The 25,904-nt window shown below is 36.7% G+C and overlaps 1 protein-coding gene and 2 long non-coding RNA genes across 4 annotated transcripts in view; 2 read left to right on the forward strand and 1 right to left on the reverse strand.

The window, feature by feature from the left end:
- Positions 1–25,904, forward strand: part of efna5 (ephrin A5) — a 225,781-nt gene that overhangs the window by 134,247 nt on the left and 65,630 nt on the right. The gene's annotated exons all lie outside the window — the stretch shown is intronic.
- The window catches only part of LOC134296683 (uncharacterized), a 31,378-nt gene continuing 5,501 nt past the window's right edge, over positions 28–25,904 (reverse strand). Inside the window, exons 2-3 of the long non-coding RNA XR_010003503.1 lie at positions 2,095–2,173; positions 28–196 (exon numbers count right to left, since the gene is read on the reverse strand). This is a non-coding gene — a long non-coding RNA (uncharacterized LOC134296683). The remainder of the gene's footprint in view (positions 197–2,094; positions 2,174–25,904) is intronic.
- LOC134296684 (uncharacterized) lies at positions 186–25,598 on the forward strand. The gene is made up of 2 exons (XR_010003504.1): positions 186–18,728; positions 19,456–25,598. It is a non-coding gene; the product is annotated as an uncharacterized LOC134296684 (long non-coding RNA).

The following is a 25,904-nucleotide window of genomic DNA, read 5'->3' on the forward strand; positions in this document are numbered from 1 at the left end:
ACAGGAGAAGTAAAGTTACATCTTGAGTTATTTGTAAGGAGCTTTATTCTTGTTTATTCATTCAGTATTCACTTAGCAGAGTTGAATGAAAAATTTTGCCAAAGAGATTTTAACCTCGTTATACACATCAGTTCTGGAGTCTGCAATCGCTCATCTTCTGTCTGTTCCTGTTAGTTTCAAGAGAGGGAAGCTGCAGCTGTAGATTGAAAACACATCAGGGTTTATGCCAGAGATAGCAAAAAGCAGTCATGGATGGAAAAATGAAGAAAAGTAATGTAAGTATGAGCCACAGCAATTGAAATGGATACACTCTTAAGCAACTAAGAATAATTTAATATTTGTTTTGCAGTTATTTGCTAAGATCATATTTCTTAATCAAAAGTTTAACTGGGGGGTTGTGAGAATTGACTTAAAATGGCCCCAGTGACTCTTGAACCAAAGAGACTGTTTTTGAGTGAAGATTGCATTACCATAACTCTTGAAACATGATTTTTCATGATGTATGCTTAAATCAACTGAGAAAAGACTAAAGGTATACAGCTTCCTGCATCTGATGCTTGGATCCATTTCAACAGATTGAAGCCTCTGAAATCCCCTCTCTGTAGACCTATCTGCGTCATCTCTGGCCTGGATCAAGCTATACAATATTTAACTTATATGACCTTCAACAAACTTCGCAACTATTTCAGAATTCATAGTTATGATGAGAAGTACTTTTGGAAGTGACGCTAATAAAATGAAGAGTTGGGGTTTATTGGCTTACAATGTAAAGGAGTAAGGCTTAAAGGAAAAGTAATATGCTTTGTAATATTGAAAATACATTAAAAATTGTGATTGACAAATTTGACCAGTGTTCCATCATACTGATGCTGTTGGCTAAGGTAAGGTCAAGACTGGCTGTGGGGACCCAGATTCTATAGTTATCCCTCACATTTGCAATTTTGATTTTTGCAGATTTCATTGTTCATGGATTTGATTAAAATGTTATTTTTAGGAATATCTAGGTCCTCCAGTGTGACTCTATGGTCTAATTCCTCCCATCAACCTACAGATTTCTAAAAGAGAACACCTCTCTAAGAATTTCAGGATCATCCAATGTGAGTTTAGGGTCTGCTACCAGGGGAAGTTGACCATAGAGTTGGGTTGGTAGATATAGAAATTATTAGAGAGGTGTTCTCTCCCATTTTTAAAAAAGCAATTTCTTTATTCACAGTCTTTCAGTGCCCCTACCCCTGCAAATGTGAAGCGTTTACTATATCTCTGTCTATGTGCTGTTGAACATTTTAACCCCCTCCCTTATAAGTCAGATAACTATTTAGATAAAAGAAGCCTTAAAAGGTAGTTTCTTTATATCTTTTCCAGACTGCTAAATAGAGTTGGTTATAAAAGACTAAACAGAATGTCTAACAAATACAAAATGGAAATGAATAGTAAATTCTAGATTGTATTTGAAATGATATTTGCTGTTCTCAGATCAGAAGGACTTTTTCAGTGTTTGCCCTTCACCTTTTCTCCATGGTTGTTTCCTCGTCATAACTTAAATGATAGTATTCAAGTGAAGTCTTTCTTCCTATGTTTTGTATGACTTGAAGGACCTGACCTCTTTTTAATTAGTATTCACTTCAAATAGCTCATCACTGTCCTTTCCAAGTGACGTCTTGTCTTAGGAGAGAAACATGTGGAAGACTCATTAAAAAGCCAAAAGGTTCCTGTGCAAGACTTGAGGTTAAGATTATCATTAAAATAGGGAAAGTATGTGCAGTTCTTTGTGTACATTTATTAAGATTCTCTTCACAAATTCAGCTTCCGGTAAGAGTACTTACCAAGGTGTGTTTGGTTTCTGTTGGCAAATAATGATTATAGTGATCAAGCAATCTCCTTTTTTCATATTGTGAAACGATACTTGTCACAAAGTAAAAGTACTTGGAATGCTGAGTAGTGGAAGGATGTAATTAACAAGTAGTTAGGTAGGGCATTAATTTACAACATAGCGAGCTCTAAGTTCTAGCTGCATGCATGATATTTTTCTCTGAGCTTTGGAGATGTTCCACATGTTATATTTGCAGAATGTTTTTGCTGATGAAGATGACTGACCTTGAAAGAACGCAGCTTGACTTTCGGAGCCCGTGCTGTGATTCCAGAGCTAGTAGTATAGGAAAAAGGTATATTTCTCCTGTAAACAAAGCAAATTGACTGTAGTAGTCACTGAAACACAATAAATATGGAAATTCAACATGTCTTCCTTTTCAAACATTTCCTAAAATGGAAATATAATTCAGACATGTATTTAGTTAAGATGAGACTGTATCTTTTCTTTAAGTAAACTAGTCCAGGAATGATAAAACATGGTACTTTCTTCTAACAAAAGAGAGCTTTCTTTAAATAATGATATTTATTAGGTAATGCATTGCATAAACCTCAGTGGATATTAACAATTAACTGCATTATATTCTGTATTCTTTGTTCGAAAAGAAAAGAAGGAAGCTGTTTAAAAACATCATTTTTAGTACAAATATTCAAATGCTACTGTAAGAATGAGTATTATTAGTTTCAAAGGTTTTCTTATAGTTATTCAAATCTGTTGCAAAAAAAGTTTTGTTCTATCAAACAATAAAGGTCATCCTTTTCTTTAATACAAACTAGGGTCATTGAGTGTCTTATCGCTTTGGAAGTGAAACCAAAAATTAATATAATTGTTTCTACATACTTGAAAGAAGAAGTTTGCAGATTAAAAGGAAAAAGTAGTCATAGGGAACACTCTGACAAGGACTTCTAAGCTTCCAGTACAGATAAACTTCAATTAACAAAGTAAGTGTATTAATGTTACATCCTTAAAGAAATGGTAGTGGAAGTAGAAATAATATGGAAAGAATAGAGATAGATTCTTCTGCCACAAAAAAGAGAAGCAGTTTGACATGTGTCAGGGTTTTTTTTTCTATAACTAAGAATGTGTACATGTGAAATGAAGTTTATGCAGGTAATCTGTGCATAAGTAAATAAAAGCATTTCAAACCTTCTGGGGACCTCTGGAAAGGCTTCTTGCAAAATGAATTCAGGGACATTCTTCCTTTGTCAGTTTTCATTACTCTTATGATTTTCATTTTGATAAAAAAAATTATAATCTATGCTTATTTAACATGTGGGGAGGAGCTGTGAAGTTAAACTAATCTGCTTTCCCCTTTTCGTTTAATTTTGCTGTTTGTGCAAATCAGCAAGGCATTCTTGAGGCAGCTGCTGCTCACCTTGCCTATTGTGTGCAGCAGCATGCAACTACAGTAGGATTGGCTAGAGTAGATTCCTTCTTTTTCCCAGCTCAGGTTTTATTGCATTTACTATAGACATGCTGCTGTAAAAGATTTATGTTTTCTTAGCCCTGCTTCACCATTCTCTTTGTGCTGCTGCTACTAGACAGAAGTTAGAAAGAAAATGTGATGAGTCCCCTTGGGGAGAAGGGCGGGGTAGAAATATCGGAAATAAATAAATAAATAAATAAACTTACAGCAAAATCTTTAGAAATAAGGCTTTCATGAGCCTTGGCAAGATAGCAAAGTGAAGACCCCACCCTAGAGTTTTCTGTGAGGGGTAAGTTATCATTTGCAAAATCACTGTTCTGTGATATCTTTGGACTGGTGGAGTATTTCCTCCAGGAATGGAAGGATCCGTGACTTTCACAGGGCGCAGTTTCTACCTCTGTTAAGGCATTTGTTTTGACATCTGCCTTGGCACCGAGGTTAGTCAGGCACCAAGAAAAGGAGTTCGCTGTAGCATCATTGCTGTGAACCTACAGCACAAACAATGCCAATTTGTCCATTGCAATTAAGAGAAGTCTTACATTCTGTTGCTCTCCCAGAGCTTTTGCTCAAGATATTGCTCTGATGCGTTATTATATGTTTGACTGTTGTTGTGATTCTTTATGTGAATATTACCATATGCTTAGGTATATGTGCCTTCTAGTCGCATGTTGACTTGTGGTAACCCAATGAATTTCACAAGCTTTTCTTAGATGAGAAATACTCAGAGGTGGTTTTTCCATTTACTTTCTCTGAGTTCCTATAGCACAGTGGTTCTCAACCTGGGGTCCCCAGATGATTTTGGCATACAACTCCCAGAAATCCCGGCCAGTTTACCAGCTGTTAGGATTTCTGGGAGTTGAAGGCCAAAACATCTGGGGACCCCAGGTTGAGAAGCACTGTTATGGCACCTAGTATTCATTGATGGCCCCACCCATGTATTAATCAAGACCAGCACTCTTTAGCATCCAATTTCACTCCTGTCTGTTGGTCAGACAGATTGTCTTCTACATGCCAAAGACTGTGAGTAAAAGTTGCTGTTTAGAATTTAAAAGATACTGGTGGTGATGAACTTTGTAATATAGCACATTGGTGATTTGTTTCTTTATCAAGTGACTGTATTGAGGAAGCAGGGGAGAAAAGGGGAGGAGGAGGGCTGCATGCATAGAGAATGGAAGATGAAGGATGACGACAATGGCTGATGAAGACTTGTTAATCTGCTGAGATGGACAAATTGATTAGCCTGACCAAGGAGAAATATTTGTTCAGTTACAAGCAGAACTGGGATTTGCTAATTAGTTTATTATGATAATGAGGGAAGCATTTATCAATTGTGAGTTTTATGAATTAGTAGAATGTTATTAAAACTACAACTATGATTACATAGTTGATTGCATTTAAAGGGAGTAGGCTAATTAAAGATAAAAACCATCCAATAGTGAGTGAGAGCTTTGTTGGCTAGACTTTTTGTTAGTTTTGTTCTTTTAGCGTATGTGTGTGTCCTTAGTTTTACTTTTGTGTCTGTGTTCTGCTACCTGCAATAGGCTTTTAGCTAGAGTGTGGTATCAATAGTGGTTAGCATTTAGATCAGTAGGGTTTTGTTTTTGTTTTTTTTAAAAAAAACACACCCTACAACATGTAAATATGTTTGTTTGTTTGTTTGTTTGTTTGTTTCTTTCTTTCTTTCTTTTGAATGAAAAGTACTTAAAGAAAAGCAGCTTTTACATCAGGGGACTTGTTAATTGAGGGATGCCTATTCAAGTAGCCATTTCTTATTTTACAGCACTGGTTCTCAACCTGTGGGTTCCCAGCTGTTTTGGCCTACAACTCCCAGAAATCCCAGCCAGTTTACCAGCTGCTAGGATTTCTAGGATTTCAGGGAGTTGCAGGCCAAACATCTGGGGACCCACAGGTTGAGAACCACTGTCTTACAAGTTAGGGATTGGGGGTTGAGTTAGGTTGGGTTTCCACCAATAGACTTTGTAAAAAGGAGTTTCTTTGCCAGATACATTGGGTGCTTGTACATAATAGAGATCATACACAATGACATCACTTTAGCTGTCATGGCTCAGTGCTATGCAATTGTGGGAGTTTGTCACGCCCTGGTAGCGGAGCACTAAGAACCAATACACGGAGGCCAATAACAATCTAATATCTTTATTAAGGAAATAATATAGGAGGATAAAAACAAGTAGAAAATGTAGTTCAGCAATAGACCTTTCAGGGAAGGTCAAATATAGTCCAGAAATATATTGTCCAGTATATAATATTAGAGTTCAAAATTATAATCCCAAAACCGAAACACACTCAACTTCCAAGCAGTTAGAGTGGGGAAAGCGTCCAAAAGTTTTACTAGAGTTCAAAGTAAGTCCAAGGCAGGAAACTGAAGACAAGACTGGGTACTTGGCACAAGATGCAAGGCTGGGAACACGGTGAGACCGGTCAAGAACACGGCAAGGCAAGGCACGGAGAGACTGGAGATAGCGGACTCAAAACGCAGTCCACACTTAGCTGGAACCGAAGTTAATCCTTCAACTGACTCGTTGACTCCGCGCGGGCTAACCCGTGCGGGAAACTTTTAAAGAACTTCAAATCTTCCTACAAACAGGTGTCCAGAGCTTCTTTCCCAAGGGAAAAGAACTGAAACACATCTTCATCCAGATGCGTTCCTCCCTGAAAAATCCCAGGAGAACCGAGCTAATTAGCACTCTGTCTGGCTGCTAATCTCGCGCTCTTTCTTGTTTGCGCTTTCTCCAAGCGACTAGTCTCAAAGAATTCCCTTCTCGTGAAGGGGGGAGAAGTGCTTGGGATAGCTTGTTCAAGGTCCATTTTAATGAGCTCTTGGCAAGAATTGTCAACAAAAGGCATCTGGAACGGACCAGTCTCTTGCTGAGATGGCAGAAATCCCATGTCTTCATCTCCATGGTCCATAATGGCGCTAGGGTCAGGACTCGGAGGCCCATGGGGCATCACAGAGTTGTTGTTTGTAGATAAGATTAAATATTTTGAAAAATGTCAACTCCCATGATTCCTTAACACTGAGCCATGGCAGCTAAGTGGGGTCAAACTGAATTAATTCTATAGTGTAGATGCACCTCTTGGCAGGAGTTTCTGTGTTTGGTGAAGATTGCCCTTTTGCAACATGCTTATTCAGAAGTAAGTCTTGTTGAAATTAATTCTCTGGTTTTCTGAGGGAAGTACTCAACAAAAGGCAAATAGATATAATTTTTCTTTATGAAAATCTAACTTTAAGTGCATACTGCCTTACTTTTCCTGCGGCCATTGATCTGTCCATATTCTTTACCTAATGAACTACTTCCTTTACTTTATGGGTGCTACCTTTTTCTCTAACTGAAATTAGTAATTTAAAGACCTGTTGCAATATATAATCATAAAATTTGAGCATGTTTACATATTTCTTTATATCACATTAATACATTCTTTATCTTTGCACTATGCTGAATTATGGGCTTGTTAGCTAGTCTTGTTTCATTTGACTGATCTGAGAAGTTCTGCATTGGAAAGCAGCATGACTAGTTTGTCATTAAAGATAAGCCATGGGACTTCACACCATTTAAGCCTATTGAGGTAAAGGATTGGATCAATGCTGTGGAAGATACTTAATTTGTTTTGATTAACCTAATTGGTTAATTACACAAATAACAAAAGCTGATCACCATTTTAGTTCAAAACACATCTTCAACATTATGGAAATAGATTGTTCATATACTGCAGAAATCAGCATGCTTCTCCTATAATATGTCAAACGCCACCGAATTTCATTTTTGATTGACATCCCTGCTCAAATCTTAGTAAAGTTACATTTTGGATTTCACAAAATCCCCCAGTCAGCATTGCGGTTGGCGTAAGAAACAACTATCCTATACTGTGGTAACATTTGAGTTCTACATCATATTTTTCATACTATGGAAACAATGAGATTATTACATCAGGAGGAGTATCTGGATGATCTGTGTGATTGGACAGAGATTAAATATAACATAGGGACTCATCTTCCTTCAAATGTGATGCTTTAGAAAACAACATTAGCCCGAAATGTCTATTCTTTTAGCCTGCTCATGTGAAATCATTTTATGTAGGATGAACATGCAGTGTCAGTTCATGATTAAATTAGTTGTATTGTAGCTTGTTCTTAGTGGTGAATCATGTGTAGAAACAGTGTGCATCTACAGAATGAACTATAAAAAGCATTAATACAGCCCTGTATTAATTTGTTAATTTGGAATCAAGACAAGAAAAACAAGGATACACAGTAGGACTACTATTTGACATGTGCCTTTATATTCATTAACACCCACTTATAAACATATGGTCATTCAATAGCTAAGCAGTACTAACTAGATGTTGGCACCATCTACAGCAGTTCTTTTGTGCAGTGTCTAGAGCTCATACTTCATTGCTCACAAAACCTTTTTATGAAAAACTCCCCAAAAGAAGACTCCCATCTTCAGACTCTTCAAGGGAGCATGATTCTTTAGTAAACAAATTTTAGGGGGCATATCAGTGTGGTGCAGTGGTTTGAGTGTTGTACTACAATTCTGTAGACGAGGGTTCAAATCCCTGCTTGAAGATGCAAGCATTTTGGGTGACCTTGAACATGTTGCATTCAGCTTGAAGGAAAAATCTCTGAACAAATCTTCCCAAAACGTCCAATGAAAGGTCCACCTTAGGGTCACTATAATTCAGAAATGACTTGCAGGCACACTACATTGACAGTGTTTTTCAATGCAAAAAAAAAAGCATTTTGGAAGATTTTAGTTACTATTGGTTTTTTCATAATGGTTGATTTCAGCGCAGGAAGGTTCATGGGGAAACGGGGGCGGTTCAGACCCTGGAGTCTCTGCAATTGCCCATATCTAAAGAATTACGGTTTAGTACATAATGGTTGATAGTTTTCTGACCAAACTGCTCTTTATTCATTTACAAATATGTGCACTCTAGCCCTAAGAACCTTTGAAAAAAAATGCTTGAAGTGATCAGGGGTTTTGTTTATGATGCATTTAGATGATTAGTCTGATTTTGAATTATTTGCAAACCCTTTGAACAGTGGGTTATTTTTCCTCACATACGGATGTCTTTCTCTGTGTTTATTTGGAAAATGTTGTAAATCCATTAAATGTCTAATTAACATTCTGATGTAGATTATAAAGAGCAAATGCAAAATACAAAGGCTTCAGTTAAACTAGAAAGCACATGAAACAGCTTTTTGCAATATCTTACAATTAGCTTTAGTTGTGATTTTCTTGATGGCCTGTCAGGTTAAGTTATTTATACTGTGGGGAAATGTGTTTGCGACTTTGTTTTCAAAACTAAAAGACTGTTTGATTTTCAAATATGCAAAAAAAAAAAAAAAAGGTTAGTCCTTCAGAGGCCAATGGGATCAGACTCTATAAGAGTAAGCACTTCTTACCACTGTTTCTTCTGAAAGTACCAGTTTTCCTGTGGAGACGGTTTTGGTTTTATCTGCTCTTTTTTTTTTACAAAGCTTAATTTATTATGCTGTATTAGATACATATTATGATAAAAGCTGGAGGAAACATGTTTTAAATAATTTATAATAAAATAAAACAATTTACCAGTTGGCTGAACTGTGTAGAATCAGCAACACAGAATTGGCAAACAATGAAATGTGTTCACATTTGGTTCCAGTTTTCTTGTTGAAGTTTGAATTGGTATTAAGAGATGTTAAAAGCCATTGTGGATTTCTCTTTACACGATTACTGTTGAAAATGTAATGTATTACTAGCAGCTTGCCTTCAATTTGTCTACTAGTTAACATGTTTAAATGCATCTGTTTAGGATGAAAATTTTATGTTTCATTAAAATGCATTAACGAATGTAGTAACTCCTTTCTTGAATGCATTGGTTCTATAACCTTTCTTGCATTCAAAGACAAATCTTCTCCAGTCACCCCGTAAATCCCCAAGTAGCTGTATTACTTCAGGTATCTTCACTTACACAGCCAGAATACTTGCTTATTCTTACTGAAGTTACAGTCATTAACCTTGGGGGAGAGTGGAGAAGTCCCTTGAGCATAGTCGGTCACAGATCCCCTATGTACATGGGGCTCACAAAGTCACAGCTGTGTTACCTGTTCTGTACTAATTAAGAGTTACTATGAATCTGTTTGACAATTAAGGACAGAATGAACTTTAGTGCAGATAGGCTCAATGGGACAGTAAATAGTTCTAAAGCAAGCAGAAAGTCAGCATAGGAAATACTGCTGACAGCGTGGACTTTGTTTTAATGGCATGCAGAGTAAAATGTCTGAATTAATATCAACACTGGACATTCCACAGCCATTGCAGAAATAAGTATCTTGGGTTTGTGAGTATATATGACATATAATACATTTAGTTGTAACAAGACAGACATATTTCATAACAATAATCAATTATATATGGTAGAAATTCACTGCCAGTAGGATTAATAGTGGTCAGAATTCTGTCACACCACTATTTTCTAAACCAAGTATCAGTGGATTACCCTGAAATAGTCACTTTACACCTAATCACACTATTAATAGGGATTCCCTCACTAAGTATATGGAACAGAAACCTATTGTAGTCCTAAGTATGTAGGACTCCAACCTAAACTAATCATGAGTGAGCTGAGGCATGGCTGGTATTACTAAAATGTGACAGTTTAACAGATGTTTTGTCCATCTGCTAACCTGATCTTTAAACAGTTTGACCTCTATTCCAAGTACACAGCAGAATATATAGTACTTTATACTTTCCAATTCCATTTTAAAAATAAAACACAATAACACAATTTTTTTTACATTTATGCATGGTAAGGAAAGGGTAGGATAGGACATGTAGGCAGGGTTTACAAAGAGTGAGAAGGATGTTGCTACTGGAGAATGCCGTGGTGTTAGTGGCCAACTGCTCAGCCGGAAGGAAAACATATGGATATTTATTTCATTTCACTAGGTTTTGTGTAGGTTGCATATTGCAGCCATTAGTTGAAAACGCACTGAATAAATTAAATAACTGAGGTGGAGTCATTAACAATAAAAGAGCTTAGCCACGGTCTGAATGTGGGAGGCCATTTGAAACACATAGAATTAGCATTACCTTATTTATCTCCTGCCCTGAAAAGGAGAAGAGAGACAGTTTGATGTCTAAATGAAGTAATCTTAGAAAACAAAAAAGATTATATTTGTTAAACTGTATAAGGAAAAAAGTCCAAAGATAATATGGCTTTGTTCACAGTATTACATAAAGAAGATTAAAGACGGGAAACAAGCTGCTTAAACACTGTAAACTAATTAGTTCGATGAATTGTTTTCCCGAGGTTCATGAGATATGAAACATTGGCACCAGTGCGTGAAATACACTCTGCCTCAGTGCTCTTTTCAATTTATTTTTCTGTTAGTGTCATACGTATATAAAAAGAAAGCAACCAAAAAAAGAAAGAGGTTACAGAAGGAGACCAAAGCCTGGCGTATGATTGAAGCTGACATTTTGTCATTTTAAGCCTGGTGCGGGAGAACCTTCCTTGTAATACCCTTGTATAAATACCAGCTTCATTTTCTGCCATCGCTAGCTATATTGCAAAATGATGTCATGACAAGGCCCATAGGAATTCCTTTTGTTGCTCAGAGCCACTTGGCAGCTCCAAGCTAAACTAATCATGAGCAAGCCGAGGCATTATTAATTAGTCTGCCCAGTATCAAGGTATTTAGAGAGGAAAGGGGAGGAGGGAGAGCCCACATGGTAAGAAAACAGGGGCAGGTGTTTGGCATGGAAAACTTTGTGTTTGGTTTGTCTGTTCTTCCCTGTAAACTGATGTGCACACCATTTGATGTGGTGACGCATGTATGCGCTCAGTGGACTCTCTTGGGAGTGCATACCATTGTGTACTAAATACACCCCCCACCAAATAAAATCCTGTTATACATTCCAATAATTGTGAAACTGTTCCCCATATTTCTTTGTATTTGTGTTAAAGAGCTTCAAAACATCACATGAAGTTGTTTGTAGTAGTAATTGTCTCCTCACTGGATTCACATCTGCTTGCCATTATTGCAATTGTGTAGAAAAGCGAAATTGAAGCAGAGGATGAAAGGATTTTGGCAGTACTGCAAGTAAAGGAACAGAGAGCTGACAAGGAATCCTGTTGCCTCATGTGAAACACCTGAAACCCATCCTAATCTTCATTTTGTGTCACAAAATCCCACCAAATTGGCAATTGAATCTTACGGCAGTGCTGATACACCGGATCCCATCACACACCAATAAATAAACTCTGTCTAGCTTTAGACCTAGTTATTACTTGGATGGGAAATCATGAGGAAATGCTGAAAATTTAACATAGAGCTAGGGGAAAAAACTAACCCGAAACCCAGGTGACAGTGCTGCCATAGTTAGGCTTATGGTTTTAGCTTTCTTTTTTTTTTCCTGTGGTAAAGAGGCCACTACTTCAGGTCTTCTGTCTAATAATAATAATAATAATAATAATAATAATAATAATAATAATAATAATAATAATAATGCTTTTAAGCTATAAAAATAGAGACTCAAATTGGCTAACAATGCTAAAAACAATACAATGCAAAGTCAAAGGCTTACATGGCTAGAATCACTGGGGTGATTCAACACTCCAAAACAATGTATCATTTAAAATCTAAGACATATAGACACTAAAATAGAATTAAATATTAGAGTATTAAAAATAAATAGTTAAACTTAGTAAAACCATCAAACACTTATACACCTATACACAGAACACTATATAGCATCCCCAGATCTGTCTTAAAAACTTTCTTCTTTAAAATTCTGCTGAAATAAAGTATTTAGCTTGTTGCCAGAAAGAAAGCAGGGATGAGACTATTCTGGCTTTCCTGAGGAAGAAATTCCAGAGTCAAGGGGCAGCCACTGAAAAGGCCCACTCTTGTGTCCACACCAACCAAGATTGCGATGAAGGTGGGGCCAACAGAAGGGTCTCTTCTGAAGGCCTGGGCAGTTTTGTACTGAGAGATGCAATCTGCCAAATGTCTTGGACATGAGCCATAAAGGGCTTTATAGGTCAAAATTAGCACTTTAATTGTGTCCCAGAAACAAACTGGCAGCCAGTGGAGCTGTTTCAACCTGGGGCCATATCGTTTTGGACCAGCTGAAATTTCCAAACACTCTTCATAGGCAGCCCCACATAGAGCATGTAATAGCAATCCAAACCGTGTGTAATTAAGGCATGTACTACCATGGCCAGGTTTGACATCTCAAGGAACAGGCACAGTTGCTGCACAAGTTTTAAATGAACAAAGGCACTCCTGGCCATTGCAGAAACCTGGGCCTCCAGGTTCAATGACAAGTCCACTACCTCCAAACTATGAGCCTGTGTTCTCAGGGGAATTGTCACCCCCCCCCCCATCTAAAGAAAACAATGATTCATTTGTGTCCTGCCTTTCTCTCAGTCATGAGGCTCAAGGTGACAAACAGATTAAAACTATGTAAAGTCTTCCATGAAAGTATAAATATAACAGACACAATTAAAGAAATGCATTAAACATGAAAAACATTACAATTCATTAAAAGACTACATTCAACCTTTGAAACAGCAGGACACAGCATCAAAAGCCCACCTCACTAGGTTACTAAATGCCTGGCATGATATATGTGGTACAATGCTGAAAGAAGGAGATCAAGGATAGGGCCCTCCTGTTTCAAAGTCTGGGATCAGCAACCAGATTTTGTTCCCATCAAATGAGCTTGCGAAGGTGGCGAGATATAGAAAGAATGGCTTCTCTAGAAGATCGTTGAGCTCTGATGGGTTCATAAAGAGAGATGTGGTTCTTCAAATAGCTTGGACCCATGGTATATAGGACTTTATGGGCTGTCAGCAACACATTGAATTGTGCCTAGAAAGGGACTGTAAGCCAATTATTTACTGCTTTGCCTATGGTAGCCAACTGTTGTGGTACAACTCTGAATAAATCGCACAAGATATGGATGATCCATATCAATATGGAGAATAACTTTGCATAATTAATCTTAAGCATTATTATATTTTATAAAAATGAAGTTTCATCCTATTGACATCCTTTTCTCTTTTGCACAAATCTATTGTACATAGCTATAGGAACTGGGCTAGGATTATTTTCAAATTCTGTCTGATATAATTTTAAAGATGTAGATGCTAAAAGCAGTGACATCTAGCCATTTCAGGATTTGTTGACAGGTTAACAAAAACTTTGCAGCATCAGCTGAGAATTCTTTAGTGAAAACAATTCTAGCAGTCCACAATATATATGTATCAAGAAGTGATATATGCTGTTTTTTTCCTATCCATACTTTTTAGCAAGCTCATATCGTATTCAAAAATATTACTGTGTTTCTCTTTTGTTTTTGTTTTTTTACTAGGCAATGTGCCATAAAAGCTGTTAGTTTTCAGTGTACTTTTAAATATTTCAGGGTGCACGAAAATTTAAGTATGGAGCAAAACAAGTCTTTCTTTCTTAGTCAGCTCGGTAAAGGTAAGACACAGTTATCTAAATGTGAATATTTCATTTAGAAAGTTGAATGCAGAATCTGACTAATTCACAGTTATGCTAACAGACATGATCGGAGAATGAAACCCTAGTCTTTTTCACAGAAATAATTAGTTACTGAGGGACCTAGATAGATTCCAGAAGGAAGCCTGTGTGACTCTACCTTGTTTATTAAGGTTTCTGTGAACTCTTGTTAGCCTGTTTACTGTTTCCCTCTTCCATTATTTCTCCCTCTTTTTACAAGCTGTCTAGAAGTTTGCAGCTTTTATGCTGGATATGGTTTTTCCATCTAGGTTTTATTACTTTTTCATAACATTTATTGGCAGTCTGAATTTAACAAATCCGCAACTACTTAATGGGTCCTGGCTACATGCAGCATGGTGTGATTTTTCTCCCTTTCAGACATCTGCGTAGGTAACCTCTGAAATTTACAAAACCTTTGTGTAATCCCACAGCCGGACCTGCACATTAGAAATCAGGACCATTGTTTGTTTGCTACTAATTAGTCTATGTAAGCCTGCGGGAATTGATTCTGTATTAATATATTTCAGGAAGTAGTTAGAAATCTTCATGTCATTTTAAGGAAATTACTTGTCTAGTTGTTTTGACTTTTTCCTTCTTGAAAGTGAAGTTACAGTGATGCTGATTTGATTTTATTCATTATTAATTAGGGAGAAAGAAAGGCCAAGAAATAAGAAATTTTAGTTGGCACCACTGTGTAACAGAAGCAGCTGTGTAATGTGGCACCAGTGGGTTATTAAATATGACATAATGAGTAGTATTTCTATCATGGCATTATATATCTGTCATAGATTTTGTCAGGCAATTCTTTTTCAAAGTTGGAAATCTTTCTCATTTATTTTCAGTGAGTATCATTTAAAATGTCCAGAAATCCCACTGCAACCAATCAGTTTGTCTTTTTCTAAATACCTTAGTTTGATTGATGGCTTGTTAGGTAAATAGTAAGCCATAGGGAACTCAATTTACTTGTTATATGATGCAATAATAGCTTGACATGGGTAATGTTGGTTAGCTGCATTTGTGGCCTGTTTTCTTGCAGTTTGTGGCACATAGAATACAGAGGTGTCTAATTATTTCAATATTTCAGTGTGAAATATCCTTGGATTTATTTTCATTGCATACATTGCTTCTGTTTGGTTAAATATTTTTTTTAAAATGATCTTGTCCAGACTTAGTCACAGATCCATGGAAATAGATAGGAATTAAGTTATATTTATTTTAGTTCTTTCTGGATCTGAATCATTACTTTAGTGGTTCAGGCCCAACTATAGGGATGTGCAAAAGACATGGGTATAGAGTTTGCCAGGGAAGCCAAAATGGTTTTAAATCACTGTTGTAGGAGGCAGAAGAATCAGGAAATTAAATTCAGCTTTCCCCACCTTTTTGAATCCCTCATATGTGCATACAGGTCTGTTTTCTTGATTATATGTTCCTTCACTTTAATGGTCTGATAGCTACAACTCATAATGTAATACAGTGATTGCTTTTAAAATCAACATGTCGATCATCATCATCTAAAACAGTAGACCTGTATTGAGTTACAATATTCTTCAGGTCGCTTTTGTCAGGTCTTTGCCCCTTTCTTTTTAATATAAGCTAGAATTAAGTCAGCAAATGTTAATGTACACCTGTAATATTTGATTGAATTAATAACATATACGGAGAAGCATAGTAGTGATTGCATCTTTACATTATCTGATGTTTTTTAATTATATTTTAATAAATAAAGTGTTTGGGGATATTGGTATAATATATACACATCTAAGCAATGAAACTCTAGTGTGTGTTTCTCTGGTGCAGCCTCCTACTTGTGGAGTCCCCTCCCTTTGGAGGTCCTGTTGATACCCATATTGTGCCAAGTCAAAACATAGCCTTTTATTTTATTTTTTAAGAAAGACATAATTTACTTTTTAATATAAATGTGCATTGTTTTAACTGTTTTATCATTTTACGTATTATAACCTGTTGATTTGATAACTTTTTATCCTGTTTATGTTATCCTCATGCTTGTAATCTATTTCAGACTGTTCATATACTTGTACAGTGCTTTGAGAACCTATGATAAAGGGCAGGATAGAAATATTTTAATGCATAAATACATAAACAAGCTGTTGTTATAGCAACAGAATGAACTATAAAAATATATTATGGCCCCAGTCCTGAAAATTCATTGGCCCATAATCTACCTCTAGCATTTAGCATTGCTTGGAGAAGACTTGGCCCAAAAAGGTTGAAGGGTTGTGATTGCCTTTTCAGCTTTATCATAGGAAACAACTCAAGATGAGCCAAGGATTGGGTGGACAATAGAATGGAAAAATCAGCATCAAACACTCTTATAAACCAATATGGATAGGCTGTATGAAAAGTGCTGGCAGGTGGCTTTGAACTCCATTTACAGTGTTAAAATTCCAGCATATCAAAGTGTTTGCTAACAGAGTATTTCACTCTTTTCATCAGCTCTGCATTTGCATCCCATCAGTGAATCAAGCAGCTTTATTCCAGAAGTGAATATGGCTCAGATAACTGTTCAGGCTCATGTTGCTGATCCATATCTGTTTGCGATTCTATTCCTTTTACCTCCCACTTGGGTTGTACCTTTCTAGTGCAAATAAGCTGCCACTGGTTCCTCTGCTTGATCTCTATGCTACAGATGTCTCTAATTAACTTGACTGTGACAGGCCAACAGGATACAGTTACCAAGGTTGACAAATCCCAGTGTCCTTAGAGGTTATACCATGTCACCTGACACATTCCTTGTGCTAACATCCTTTTGGCAAGCTCTTTTTAATGACTTAAGTCCATCTTGTACCTGCGTGTTTAATATGAGGAGTGTAGAGTGATAGCCACTAAAAGATAACAAAGAATTTATAGTAGCTGAGCAATTACAGTATCAGCTTTGATTTAGTAACATAAGAGGTGTGCCATTAGATCCCCTTTGAAAAATTCTAATACAACACTGCACTCAAAATAGTGTTTCTGAGACGGTCCTAAGCTCAAGTAATGAATATACAGAGCAAATGTTCTCTCAAAGAGTTATTGTACTCTGAACTTCATTTTGTTTTAAAAAGGGGGGGGGGGGGGGTATGAGACTGAAGGGAAAAAATCTGCTATATAAATGTAACTATTTCTTAACCAACTTGATTATCTGCCAAGCATTGCAGTTTCAAAAATTTCAAAAATAATCACATCTTCTAAATGTATAAAAGGTGCAAGAAATCTACTGTCATCTCAACTTGGAAATGTAGATGGTTATAATTTACATCATCTAAGATGCTTCAAATATAAGAAGTTCAGATCACTAGAATCACTAGAATCTTTGAATTTTCAGGCTCAGGCTAACTTTGAAATTGTGGAATTCATGAGTTAGCTGAATTTTCTTCAAGGAATAGAGTTAGACAGGAGGGGCCTGGAAAATGTAGGTCATGTGACTGATAAAAACTAGTTAGAACCAGAGTATAGAACTGTTGAAAGGGATGGAAAGTTGTCAATTATTTTGAAATTGGTGATATGTGTGAAAGAAATGGAACTAGGGAGCCTGCAAAATGTATAAAAGGCTACCAAGAACAACCAAGGAAACATGGATTCACATATTAAGGATCTGGAAAACTGTCTTATTGGGCAGTCTGACCTAGAAAGGTGTGAATGAGTCAAGAGGAAACTCAGAAAAGCTCTGCCAGACAATAAGAAAATCTCAGGAGACAATATAAGCTCACTTGGCTGCAGGAAGCCATTTTCCCCAAATAGAAAAATCATATATTTTAATTAAAAAGAGAACATTTATAGGGGAAAACCTGTAACACAGAAAAAACCTTTCTAAAAAGGAACAAATTCCATGAGGGGAAGAGACCTTTCAAAATCACAATGTATCACAAATGGAGGAATAGCTTCCAAATACTGTCCTTATCTGGTGTTTTAATTTGATATAATATAGCAATCTATCTTGTGTAATAAATTGATTTCTAAAAATGTTAGTAATCATTCAGGTTGTTTTAGGCAACATCACCCTCCTTATCTTTGTTGTCCACTGACCATCTTCAAAATTGAACTTGTCATCTCATCCCCATCTCCACAAATTCTGCACTAGTGTAAATATTCACATAATCTGTCTGCCTATAAAGGTCTGTTTCTAGACAATTCACTGCATGCACCTGAGGAACCAGACAAAGGGTGCATCTGTTTCTGGGCACAATTCAAAGTGCTTGTTATGACCTTTAAAGCTTTAGATGGTTGAGGTCCAGGCTGTTTGGGCGACTGTATCCTCTTGTACGAACCTGCCCAGGCCCTGTGATCTTCAGGAGATGCCCTTCTCTCGTTCCCACCTCCATCTCAAGCTTGGCTGGTGGGAACGAGAGAAAGGGCCTTCCCAGCAGCTGCCCTTCAGCTCTGGAACTCTCTGCCCAGGGAAGCCAGAATGGCCCCCTCCCTGCTGTCTTTCCAGCAGCATGCCAAAACCTTTTCATTCAGACAGGTTTTTAAAGATGAAGATTTTAAAGATCAGTTCAGGGGGTGCTGTGGTTTTTTATTAGTTTTTTATTATTATTTAGTTTTTAAGTGGGAATTTTTAGTACTGTTTTAATGTTCACATATTTGTTTATTTAAATAGTTATGCTGACGCTTTTATGTTTTTTGTTATGTTGAATCCTCTTCAGGGGAGATAAAGCTGGGTATAAATAAATATAACAACAACAATAATAATACTGTATAATCAGTGCAATTTGACACCACCTTAACTACCATGGTTTAATGCTATAGAATCATGGGAACTGTAGTATTACAAGGTCTTTAGCCATCTTTCTACTGGTGCCTCAAAAATGTAAACTCCCATGATTCCATAAACATTGAGCCATAGCATTTGAAGTGGTGCCAAACTGCATTAATTCTCCTGTGTAGATATGCTCTAGGTCAGGGGTCCTCAAACTTTTTAAGCAGGGGGCCGGTCCACAATCCTTCAGACTGTTGAGGGGCCAAATTATCATTTGAAAAAGAAATACAAATCCCTATGCACACTGCACATGTCTTATTTGTAGTGCAAAACAACAACAATGAAAGAACAATAAAATATTTAAAAATGAAAACAATTTTAACCAACATAGTAAACCTATCAGGATTTCAATAGGAAGTGTGGGCCTGATTCTGGCCAATGAGATAGTCAAGTTAATTAGGATTGTTGTTGTTGTTGTTGTTGTGTGCCTTCGAGTCATTTCAGACCTTGGGCGAGCCCAAGTCTAAAATTATTTATTTATTCATTTACTACATTTATTTACTACATTTATATTCCACCCTTCTCACCCCGAAGGGGACTCAGAGCAGCTGTATGTACATACAATATATTATATTATTAACAAAGCACAATATTAGCATTATATATTACTATATTGAACTATACCACTATACTGTAATATTATATGTAATATATAACATGTAATTAATATTATTATATGGTATTATTATTAGTATTACATTGTATAACATAATATTATCAACATCATATGTATATATAATATAATATATTATATTATTAAAACTGATATAAAAATATTATATTATAAATGAGGGCGGGGGCCAGGTAAATGACCTTGGAGGGCCGCATCCGGCCCCCGGGCCTTAGTTTGGGGACCCCTGCTCTAGGTCTACAAAAGTTGTTAACTTTGTTCTCTCAGTTTGTCTCTAAAATGCTACATGATCCATTTGCAAACATTGTTCAGATTGTTATTTATCACAGCTGATAAGCTTATATTAAAGATATTGATGTTTGGTTTGGGCCACAGACTTTGTTTTTTCCTGTGTTAGAAAGAGAATGGGACATTGTATCCTCTTGTGTTCTTCAGAAAAGTCCTTATAAGACAGAGCCTGCTAATGTTGGATTGCATCTTCATGAGCCAAATCCAGTAGAGATGATGCTGACTTGCATTCTAATAATATCTAGTTTCCTTTCTTTGTATGGTGCTTGGACCCATACAATTATAACTTTTCAAAACACTGAAGTTGGGTGACCTTCTGTTACCGTAGCATCTTGCCCCATAGATTCCAATGGATTGAGCAAATTGAAACGAAGCATATTTGATAGTCTTGGTTGGCCCTCATCATTACCAGGCAAATTGGAGACTTCAGAGTACAATGATTAAAGTAACTATTATTAAAAAAAGAGAGAGAAAAGACTGTTATAATCCTGGGCTTGTAATCAAAGTTGCAGAACCTACCTAATGAATTTAAGATTGAGAATCTAATTTTCTTAGAACTATCACTTGAGAATCAGAGTAATTATTTCCTATTGCCCTTCATGGAATATAGTTATAATTGCATTAGCGTAGGAAGATTCACATAAACAATTAATTGTTAACATCCTAATTCAGAGGAAATAATCATCCCTTCATTTTTCATTGTGAGAAAAGGTGCTACATTAAAACAAGAAAAAAAGCATGGTTACATCTGGAAAACAGTGTGCTGGGAATAGTATCCCTATAGCTCCAAAATAAGCTCCTGGAAGAGCACTAGGGCTGTAATCTAGGATGGCTCAGCATAGCACAACATGTTTGCAAATGGACCTATGTAAGACAGCGCCATATATCATCTGCTTTAACTTTTCACATAGCTTCTGGAGCACTTCTCCATGGTTATTCTCTATTTTGTGTATAGCTGGGATGAATATAGAAGTATCTGGCTACCCATACTCGGATGCAAAATTATTACAGCAATGTTGAGATCTCAGTAGGGCCCCAGTTTAACTCGTGAGAGATGTTATCATTTTTTTATCTAGTTATGGAGAGATGCTTCAGCAATCCTCATTGCTCACCACAAAGCAGATAGTGCCTATGCCAGAAGCCTTTGGTTGCTGCGGAGGGAAATGCCAGCACCCACAGTTCACAAAAAAGTTATATGTACAACATAAGGGAATCTTATGTATATGTCTCTACCACAATACCAGTCTAAGAGTATTTTGATAACATATATTATTTGGAAGCTAATACAGACATATGCATATATATATATACACACATACACATACACACACACATATACAGATGCATCTCTGGAAAATTTTGTTAGTAGTACAGTACGATTACCACATCTGCTGACTGCCAGGATACATTCCAAGATACACACATATCTGTGGATACTTAAAACCGTGGATAATAGTAAATCCTATGCATTGGCTATCATTGTTCCATAAACACAGCAAAATCACATTAGAGGACCTAAAAAGATCTGCAAACACTTTCTGTGCTCTGTGAAACATCTAGAAGAGCCTGCTGCGGACTCTGAGAAACTTTCATTCATTGCCAAGCTAGCCATCTTGTTAGCTTTCGGAGATACAATAATGAATATTACTGCGGGATGGTTTGGCACTTTTTGCACTTAGTCCCTGGCTGGAGATCAGACTGGCCTCAAAGCCCATGAACTGGGTATCAGGAGGACGATGCCATATTATCCATTTCCTGTTTCACCTTTTCACAATTCGTAATTCAAAATGCATGGAGTGAGCTGGAGAAAGATAAGACAGTAACTGGAAATGCTTCTGTTTCCTGTTAAGTAGATTGAAAATTATTTTTATCTAGATGGTATTAATTGCTCACATATTAGGAATAGTAGACTATGGTTCTTTTGCCGTACACAGCTGCCATGGCTACATCCTATTAATTCCTGGAATTTGTAGTTTAGTGAGAGACTAGTTTTCTAGCTGAGAATTCCAAGTGCCCATCCCTAAACTGCAGATGCCAGAATTCTGTAGAATATTATCATTACAATCAAAGTACTATCATAGTGTCATAACCATGCAGTGTGAAAGGCTAGCCATTGGCTCCATGCTTTGGAAACAGTCCCCTCCAAAACAAGAGTGGAAAAAGAAGAAATGTTCCTTCGACAATGCAAAAGTTCCTCTGATGACGATGATGATGATAATGATACATTTTATTTCTTATACACCTTTCCTTGAGGCGGGGTATAATATAGTTAAAATTTATAGATAAACATATATATTAAAAGACATAGACGTAAAATTCATTACATTTATTTGATGAAGAAGGTTTTTAAAATTAGTCTATTTGCATATTGCCAATCTGTTAGGTTTAAGTTTGAATTGTTGAAATCACCTTCATTCATTGGACATTTTCTTCTGAGACCAACCAGGGGAAGAGATAGTAGTGATTTGTTTTTGGAATAAATCAAGTTAAGCCTCATTTTACCATGATTTCCCCGGTGTATTAAATGCCATCTCTCACCAGCAGAGGGCACATTCAAACAGAATAGTTGCCATGATAAAATTCCCAGGTAGTTTATTTTCCATCCACTTATATAATGAGATCTAATTTCCAAATTTGTTCCAGTTTGTGCTGTCAGGTGCATTTAGGGTCTAGAAGTAATTCGGGGATGAGCTATATTCATAATTAAGCGAAGGGTGGAAACTAGTTTCCCCTTTCACTCTGGAGTTTCTCAACCAGAGTTCAATTGCACCTTAGAGTTATTTAAGAGATTGCTAGAGATTGTAATTGGGGAAAAATTAAGATGTAGATATAATAATCTTTATGCAGGAATTCTCTGACACCTAAATATTATTTCAAGGTTTCCTCAGGGTTGAAAAAAGACACCTCTAGGGACAAATTGGCAGGCTTTCATTTCATTTTTGTGTGTGTTTCTGCTAACCCTGCATGCAAATCAGAATTCAGATGTATCTGTCATAGCTATATTAGTAAAAAATATAGAAGGCATGCAGTTTTTTCCCAGACTGAGTTGGCCACATGTTGCTCATAAAGAACAATTCCCTTTGTAGGACTGTCAGAGGATATTCTTCTGTTTGAAGGTGCCCTCTATGTCATCTTCTTAAGAATCCTTTCTAGGAAGCCAGCATCCCCCCCCCCCCCAATATTTACCAGACTCGTACAATTTTTGCACCTGGTATTATCATATTCATATAGTTTCCTGAAAACATGCCATGAACTGGCAGCTGACTTCTTGTGAACCAGCTCCACACCATGGACAATAATTTTGAATGGTATCGTTTTATGTGAAGTGCATATCCGAACCATCTGATTTTATGATAAAAGAACCATAAGGAAGGAGACTTTGGAGCTTGAGGTTGACCAGCCATGTATAACACCTGGACAAAAGATTCAACAGATGCACAGGTCATCGGGTTGCAGTCTTCCCAGTAAAGTGAGATGTTTTCCCTGGAAACCCATTGGGTGACTTTGGGCAAGTTTCACTCTCTCAGCCTCTGAAAAAAGCAAAGGCAACCCTTGTTGAACAAATCTCGCCTTGAAAACCTTGTGATACATTCACTTTAAGTTCAATGTAAGTCAGAAATAGCTCAAAAGTGCACGACAACATATTGTGCTTATATCAAAATTGTAATAGTCATTTGTGACTTTACACATTTGCCATTTTGGGATGTTGTGTGAATAACAAGCCTAATCTAGACACCAATTTAGACTTCTATTTTTCAAAGATTTTCCTTTCAGGTTCTTTAGATAAAGAACAAGAAGGGTGAAAGGCTACAATTGAAATGTTATTTAGGTTGGATCTACACTGTCATATAATCCAAATTACCAAGGCAAAAAATCCATATTAACTTCTTTCAACTGGATTATATGAGTACCGTATATTCCAGTTCAAAGCAGATAATCTGGATTGCATATGGCAGTGTAGATGGGGCCTTAGTAATAGATCAATGTTTTATATTTTAGTTCTTATTTTAACCATTGCTTTATTTCTTACTTTTCTAAGTTTTATTGAATAATCAAGTGCAGAAAGGATATGCATTTTGCTGTAACGTTAGACTTTCAACAGAAGGAACAGAGGAGAGAGTTTCGTCTGCTGGCCAAACAGGAGGAGTTCTGCACATTTTATTGAACTGCTAATGTAAACTGTAGCTGGAAAGTGAACGGTTAATCTTGTTTGAGCCTATAATTTCAGCACAACAGGTCTGTCAGTATTGCTGATTCAAAAGTGTGTGCAAAACACCAGAGGATATGTGTATGTGTGAGGGAGAGGTTTTAATGGACTTTTTGAAAGACCCCGGGGAACTCCTTATTTTCTAAGGCTGTGATAGCTCAATACTGGGATATTTCAAAAACACCTCTAGAAGGGGAGCCCCCTACTCAAAATAAGTTTGACTGACATAATTATAGTTCAGAAACGGCTGTAAAAGGATTTCTCCTGTCATGAACTGATTTCTTATCAAACTGTGCACTGACAAGTGAGAAACAACAAGCTTCATTTTCTTCTGTTCTGTGACTCATTAGTTTTGTCTCATAAACACCTCATTCCCTCACCTTAAATTCTTTTTAAAGTGTGGGATGAAATTTAATACCCCCAGTAGTTTTTTTTTTTAATCCTTTCTAGCAGAGTGCCTTTTTGATATGCATTTTACCTATCAAACGTCTGCTGCGGTACAATGCTTCTTATGTAATGATAACATTCTTTTTCTTCCATTCTAACATTTAATAAGGAATAAGACACAGTATTCTTTCCTTAAATTTAGTTTAGTGTTATTTTCTCACAGATAGATGTATGTAGAAATAGTTGAAGAATAATCATTCTGCATTACACTGTCATCTGCAAATCAGATACTTTATATAAGGTAGGAGTAGATAACATGAGACCCTCCATACATTGAAATGCAGTACCCACCATTCTTCATCATTGACTCTGGGATTTGCAATCCAACAGCATTTGTAGGGCTGCATAACTCACAACACTGTTTTAAACAGAACACACCAGTTCTATCTATGTCCACTCAAAAGTAAGCCTGAATACATAAAATCATATAGAAACCAAAGAATGAAGATATACAAAGCAGCATAGTACTTTTGAAAGATGTGATGTAAGCTCAAAGCAGGTTTTATACAGACCGATACAACCTCAACTTGTTTAGCTTGGAGAAAAGAAGGCTGAGAGTGGATATGATAGCTATGTTTAAATATTTGAAAGGATGTCACATTGAGGAATCTGGAGACTAGGACACAATGGAGCAAGAGATTCAAATTGCAGGAAAAAAGATTCCACCTAAACATCAGGAAGAACTTCCCAGTAATAAGTGTGGTTCAGCAGTGGAATATGCTTCTGGGGAGTGGGGTGGAGTCTCCTTCTCTGAGGATTTTTAAGGAGGTGCTGGATGACCATTTGTTGGAAGTACTTTGATTGTGTGCATGGCAGGGGGTTGGACTAGATGGCCCTGTGGTCTCTTCCAACACTGTGATTCTATGGATGTAATATGTTGTTGTTGATTTTGATGGGATTATTTGAGTATGGATCCAGGTTGGGTAAATCTGGAGAATGCATTCCCTAATAGGGTACACACCCTGAAAATTGACAGTCAGGGAGCCAGAAAGGAAATGAAATAATATCTGGTTTTCATTTTTGACCATTTAGAGGTGGGATAGATGTTTTTCCAAGGGTTTTATTTCTCCCGGAGTGGCTTTTGAGCAGATTCTTTGTGAAGGGCCCAAGAAGTCTGGCAGGACAAAAACCTCAAAGGACGTGAGGAATTTTCTGGTAGACATTATCTGCAGGATAGCCTTCATTTTACTTCTAAATTTTCTTCCGTTGGTTTACATATACATATTTTAATGGGGAAAATTATTTTCCCCCATGCAACTAAGTTTACCTCCTCCATTAGTTATTTACATGGAAGTGATTGTTCCAAAAGTGATTTGCTATATCCATATCCTTAGTTATTTACTCACCTACCTGCTCACAACTTGTGGTATGTTTTTTCTGCTTTGTACATTTTGTGTGAAGATATATATCAGTAATGCATACAAATGTAAAATGCAAGTATGTCTGAGTACAGCAGGCAGATGATCAGCTTTGACTTCCTTTTGATTGTAAACTATGAGACAAAACCAGACTTCTAAAAATTTTACTAATGTAGATTACAAACTAAAGTTGTCCCATCTGTCTTCTATACAACATTCTGTTGTTAACACTAACACAATTTCCAAGGGACATACACAGAAAAAAAGTCCCTTATATGGAATAATAGCATACATTACAAAATCAAGCACATTCTTATATTTAAACGTAATTATTGACTTTCCAAAGTTTTCTCCTCCAGTAGTATTTCCACATTGAGTCCAAAC

The sequence above is a fragment of the Anolis carolinensis genome, chromosome 2 (assembly GCF_035594765.1).
Source record: "Anolis carolinensis isolate JA03-04 chromosome 2, rAnoCar3.1.pri, whole genome shotgun sequence".
NCBI lineage: Eukaryota > Metazoa > Chordata > Lepidosauria > Squamata > Dactyloidae > Anolis > Anolis carolinensis.